Below are 6,865 nucleotides of genomic sequence, written 5' to 3'. Positions count from 1 at the left end.
TGACGAAACTCCAGAAAGACTCCAGGGGCGCCGCCACCATCTCGAAACTCCAATTCGGGGGACAGAACTCTCTGTTCCGGCACCCTGCCGGGACGGGGAAGTGCCCCCGGAAGCCATCTCCATCAACGCCATCGCCTCCATCATGCTCCGTGAGTAGTTCCCCCATGGACTACGGGTTCTAGCCGTAGCTAGTTGGTATTCTCTCCCCCATGTACTTCAATACAATGATCTCATGAGCTGCCTTACATGATTGAGATTCATCCGATGTAATCGGTGTTGTGTTTGTCGGGATCCGATGGATTGTTACATTATGATTGTCTATCTACAAAGTTTATGAAGTTATTGTTGCTGCAATCTTGTTGTGTTTAATGCTTGTCACTAGGGCCCGAGTGGCATGATCTTAGATTTGAGCTCTATACTTATTGCTTAGATTGTATCTACAAGTTGTATGCACATGTCACTGTCCGGAACCAAAGGCCCCGAAGTGACGAAATCGGGACAACCGGAGGGGATGGTAGTGATGTGAGGATCACATGTTTTCACCAAGTGTTAATGCTTTGCTCCGGTACTCTATTAAAAGGAGTACCTTAATATCCAGATAGTTTCCCTTGAGGCCCGGCACGCCACCGGCTGGTAGGACAAAAGATGTTGTGCAAGTTTCTCATTGCGAGCACGTACGACTATTATTGGAAAACATGCCTACTTGATTAATGATCTTGATATTCTGTCTTAATGCTATTTCAATCCTATCAATTGCCCGACTGTAATTTGTTCACCCAACACTTGTTATTGGAGAGTTACCACTAGTGTAGATAGCTGGGAACCCCGGTCCATCTTTCATCATCATAAACTCGTTCTACATGTCAACTGTTTTCTGGTGCCATTGCTCTCATATCACTATTACTGCTGCTGTGTTACTGTTACTATTGCTCTCATACCACTGCTACTTTCACATCACCCCTGTGGCTAGTGCTTTTCCAGGGTGCACTGAATTGACAACTCGAGTTGTTAAGGCTTATAAGTATTCTTTACCTCCCCTTGTGTCGAATCAATAAATTTGGGTTTTACTTCCCTCGAAGAGTGTTGCGATCCCCTATACTTGTGGGTCATCAGGCCGCGCCGGCCTATGAGGTGGGCCCACCTCGGGTCCCCTCGGCTCCCCCTTCTGGCTCCCTTCGTCTTCTGGAAAAATATGATTTTTCATATAATTTCCGTCAAATGTTGATCTTCCGAAATATTGCATTCTGACGGTGCTTTTTCCAGCAGAATCCTGACTCCGGTGCGCGATCCTCCAATAATCATGAAACATGCAAAATAGAGGAAATAACATAAGTATCATCTCCAAATATGAAATATATTAGTGAATAACAGAAAATTATGATACAAAATAGTGATGCAAAATGGACGTATCAGACCTCCACCCCTGCCGTCGTCGTCGGTGAGCTCCTCCACAACTGCCGTCGTCGTCGGTGAGCTTTCTCCCCTCCCCTCCCCTCCCTCTTCCTCTCTCACGCGAGCACAACGTGCTCGACGAAATGTTGTCGTCGTCGGTGATGCCCGGTTCGATCCCCTCTTTGAATTTGATGCCCTGCAGGTTTAGGGTTCATAGGAATTTGATGCCCTGGTTTAGGGTTCATAGCAAAAAATGAAATGCTAATGGTTCATTTGATGCTACTGGTTCATTTGATGTTACTGGTTCATTTAAATGCATGAAATGCTACTGGTTCATTTGTTGTGCTCAGTGAGGTTAACTGTTAATCTTGATGGCTTATTACTACTGGTTCATTTGTTGTGCTCAGTGAGGTTAACTATTAACAATTTTCTTGATGGGTTCATAGGAATTTGATGCTACTTGGTTCATTTAAATGCTTGGTGTGCTCGGTGAGGTTAAGCTGGTTCATAGGAATTTAAATGCATGAAATGCTACTGGTGGGCTTGTATACATACATATTTATAGTTGCTCTTGGTTGGCATGGGATTAGTTTTCCGGACCCCAAGTAATTCTCCGTTGGGATTAGTTTTCCGGACCCCAAGTTTTCCGGACCCCCGATGATTTACTTGATGGATTCTTGTGAGCTTATGGTATGCTTATAATGCTCTGATTAGTGGGGATGCTTACTGGATCATGTGCATATAGTTCATATAGTTCCCTAAAAAAAAAGAATGCTCCCTGGCCAGATACTTGATGCCTTGGCTCAGCCAATGATGCAAAGGCTGAGGCAAAAACTTGGATAAGAACAGATACTAAAATGTGTGATTTAAATGGAATGCTTATGATGGTATACTAAAATAGAGATATTCACAGTAGGGAATCATGTAAATGAATGCCATTGTGGTATCCTTTGAAGAAAATGGGAATTTTCTGATGGTTTAAAAGACTAGGTGATGCTAGGTTATTAAGTTGGCTATCAAGGTTGGTTTTATCTGGTTAACTTGGATAGGCTATGTGTTCTTGCTTACTTATGCATATCCATCTCTACTGGATTTACTAGCTCGAGCTTGGCCTCTCTCTTGCCGAGCATCACTTGGTTACTACCAAGTGATGATTAATCCCTTATGGTACCCCGAGCTTTGTTTTGAACTCAACTGAGTAATGATAAATTTCTATTAGTTGTTGGCTTTGATGAAAATAGAGATATCCATAGTAGGGGATCATGTAAATGAATGCCACCGTGGTATCCTTTGAAGAAAATGGATCATTTCGATGGTTTTAAAAGGCTAGGTGGTGCTAGGTGATTCGGTTGGCTACCAAGACTTGTCTCATCTGGTTAGCTGGGATATGCTATGTGTTCTTGCTAGTTTAGGCATATCTATCACTTACTGGATTTACTGGTTCTTGCTTGGCCTCTCCTTTGCCAGCATCACTTGGTCTATACCAAGTGATGAATAATCCCTACGGAGCATCTGCTCCATGCTAAATGGTTCTCTTTATAAATGATTTGGTCTTTAATTTTATTTGTACTTGTCGATGATTAGAATGTTTGGTCACTTGTGCACTCTGGGGTGGGGCTAGTGAGCCTGGTGTGATGGCACAAATATCAATCTCTTGTGCATCCTACCTGGCCTCGCTGACCCCATCCATGAATGTTAATATTTGTTTGGACCAACAAAGTATGAGGCATATGCTATCTAGTTGATACCACTTGGCTCTTTCTTCCTTTTCAGTTCCGATGATTGGAATGTTTGGTCACTCGTACACTCGGGGGTGGAGCAAGTGAGCCTGGTGTGATGGCACAAATATCAATCTCTTGTGCATCCTACCTGGCCTCACTTACTCCATCCCTGAATGTTAATATTTGTTTCGACCAACAAAGTATGAGGCATATGATATCTAGTTGAGATACCACTTGGCTCTTTCTTCCATTTTAGTACCGATGATTAGAATGTTTGGTCACATATACGCCGCAATATACTTTGTAGAAGGCCCCCCTTTCGTCGGCCGTCGTTCCGTGAACGAGTCCTTGACGAGACAACAACGCCGATTTGCCTCTCCGGCGCAGAACCACGGCAATCCCAGCCGCCTCCCTTGTGGCCGCGTCTCCTGCGCTCTTCTCCATGGCCGGACCACGATTGGACTCACCGGGGCCGGGAATAATGATAATCGCCATCACCACTATGGTCAGACTCCACAGGTGTAGAGTACTTTGCAGCAGATCCCACTTTTCTTTCCTCGCCGTCCAGTGAACGAGTCCTTGATGCAAAGACCGTGCCGGCCTGCCCAGCATCATGCCGGCCCCTGTTGCCCCGCTTCAGGCCATGTCTCCCACGCCCTGCACTCTTCGCCTTCTTGCCCGGTGAACCAATAGACTGATCGTTGGAATAAGGAAACCGATGACAGCCGCACTCTTCGCCTTCTTGCCCGGTGAACCAATAGACTGATCGTTGGAATAAGGAAACCGATGACGGCCGATCGCAATCGGCTGTCATCGGTTTCCTTATTCCAACGACCAGTCTATTGGTTCACCGGGCAAGAAGGCGAAGAGTGCGGGGCGTGGGAGACACGGCCTGAAGCCCGGCAACAGGGGCCGGCACGGTCTTTGCATCAAAGACTCGTTCACTGGACGGCGAGGGAAGAAAAGTGGCATCTGCTGCTGTGTACTCCGCACCTGTGGTGTCTGACGATAGTGGTGATGGCGATTATCATTATGCCCCCGGTGAGTCCAATCGTGGTCCGGCCATGGAAAAGAGTGCAGGAGACGCGGCCACAAGGGAGGCGGCTGGGACAGCCGGAGAGGCAGGTCAACGTTGTTGTCTCGTCAAGTACCCGTTCACGGAACGGCGGCCGGGAAAGGGGGGCCCTTCTGCAAAGTATACTGCAGCGTATACTGCAACTATGGTTTCTGACCATAGTATTTGTGTTGAGCAACAATGTATGAGGCATTTATTCCATTTTGTCTTGTGCATCGGATTTGTTGGCCTTTCTTCCATTTTAGTGCCGATGATTAAATTGTTTGGTCACCGTACACTTGGGAGTGGCGTTAGTGAGCCTGGTAAGATAGCACAAATATCAATCTCTTGTGCATCGGACTTGGTCTCACTAACGCCATCCTTAAATATTAATATTTTGTGTTGACCAACAATGTATGAGGCATTTATTCCATTTCTCTTGTGCATCGGACTTGGACTTGGTCTCACTTTCTTCTATTTTAATCAGAGGAGGAACCGGATGAAGTCCCCGATGCAAGCGAGCCTGGCGGGTAAAGAGGAGGGAGCAAAGGAGGAACCGGATGAAGACCGCTTTGTATCTCGAAATGGTGAAATTTGTAGGAATTAAGAGTTGTATGTAAAACATTTGACACTTGTCACTATATATGTATCTTGATCGGGCTCTAAGTAATGTGATGATGATGTCTATGTTATGTGTAATGTACATGTTATTTATATTATATCTGCAACTGTATATAATCTGTATAATATATGTATATTACTGTGTATAACCTGTATGTGTATGGCAGGGAGCTCAAAATCTTGTATAATACGAGCAATTTCTGTGGCGCACTGAAACGAACTTCTGTGGCGCATCTTTTTCTGTGGCGCACCGAAGTACTGGTGCGCCACAGAAACCTTAATTTTGTGGCGCATGAGAAGTTGCGCCACAGAAAGCTTATTTTTGTGGCGAAGTTTTTGTGGCGCACCATCCATGCGCCACAGAATCTATTTTTAGTGCGCCACTAATGAGTCTTTTCCTACTAGTGAACCGAACAAAAAACAGTACCATTCCGTTTCTCTTTTTTTATCTAAACCGAACGTAGGGATGAAACCGTTCGATTTTTTTGAAACGTAACTATTCTATTTCATTTTATTTCACCCCGTTTCATAACTGAACACACAACCTAAAACTGCAAATGATCGTTTGACAAAACTGAAGCTAGCACATAAACCGATGCATTGCACGCGCGCATTTGTTCACGGCCTTAACCACGTACGCCATGTCGTGTCGATCGACCAATCTTACGTGCAGCCTCGAAACACACGTGTATACGCTGATAAGCTTGCATCAGTTAGTTGCCTGACGGATGAACAGAGAGAATATGCAGAAAGGATAAGAGCTTGCTTTATTCCTGCAAAGTTCGAACCGCCCAACTGAAAGCTTGGTACGACAGAGGCGGAGGCGGCATATCAGTTCGACAGATCGATGGATGATCAACTAACCCGGCTGGGTGGACCGCGCGTCACGTTCCCAGTCGATCGACGCAAACAAAACGTCTGAATGAGCAGTTTATTCTTTCATTTTGCAAATAAAATAGATGTCTCTACTATACAAACAATCTCGAAGTGACGAAACTTGGGAAGTCAGTTGGGGAAGTCGCCGGATTTGTTAGTGCTGATTCCACGATGTCTCAGGAAGCGCCCTACGGTGGAACAGGCGCAGACGCTTACGGAATGTAGTTGGATCACATACATTGTGGGAGCCGTGAGCCCCTTGGCACTGTATTCCGCCAAGTCGTACTACTACGCCCTCTTTCAAGGATCGGTAGTGTTAGGATTTTGGAAGTTGAACTGGAAATCTTGGGCATCACCTAGGTCCTAGGGTGAGGTTCTTTATCTAACTTGCTTGCCAAAACAAGTGCTGGATAGATGAGAGCCTCGCGCCGCCAATTGCCTCTTTGGCCGCACTGCTTGTTCTGTGACCGGGCAGGGGAGACTATGTCACACATTCTTATTAAGTGTCCGTTCTCGCGATTATCTGGCATGAGATCCTATCCTGGATTCGACCTATTGCCGGACCTCCCGTTGTACAAGGTGATTTCGTGGAGTGGTGGTCACTGGTGGTGCGCTCCAAAACCTACGTCATACGCAAAGGGACCTCGTCGCTAGTTATGCTCACGGCGTGGTGGATCTGGAAGCATAGGAACGCCATTGTCTTCAACAACGAGCTGCCTTCGGTGGCCTCCCTAATCGGCACGATCAAAGCTGAGACGAGATTATGGGCGGATGCGGGAGCACGAGGGCTACGCCAACTTCTCCCTTAACCTAGTTTTCTTGGGTTGAGTTGTATGGCGTGGGTGCCGGTCCACTTTGAACTTGTAAATACAACTTCTTTTTCTATCAATGCATCGAAACACAAAGTTTTTCGGTTTTCGCAAAAAAATTGGTTCTTGTGTGCATATTTTTCGATAAAGGGATATATTAATATCGAGAAATACCAATTATATCTAACCTCTACAACAACGCAATACTTTAATGGTAGTACGGATGCACACAGCTAAAAAACTAAAAAATAAAAGGTTCCGCTATAGTATTTTAGCCCTAGCAACACCAATACAATCACCACCAAGATAACACATGTACTCCAGACTCTCCAAAAACGAAGTTTTCAAGAAGAAAACAGTGCACAAGCGTCATCGTCACCTTATTAAAAGAT

This window comes from Lolium rigidum, chromosome 7 (genome assembly GCF_022539505.1).
Source record: "Lolium rigidum isolate FL_2022 chromosome 7, APGP_CSIRO_Lrig_0.1, whole genome shotgun sequence".
Lineage (NCBI taxonomy): Eukaryota > Viridiplantae > Streptophyta > Magnoliopsida > Poales > Poaceae > Lolium > Lolium rigidum.
This window is presented reverse-complemented; position numbering follows the sequence as displayed.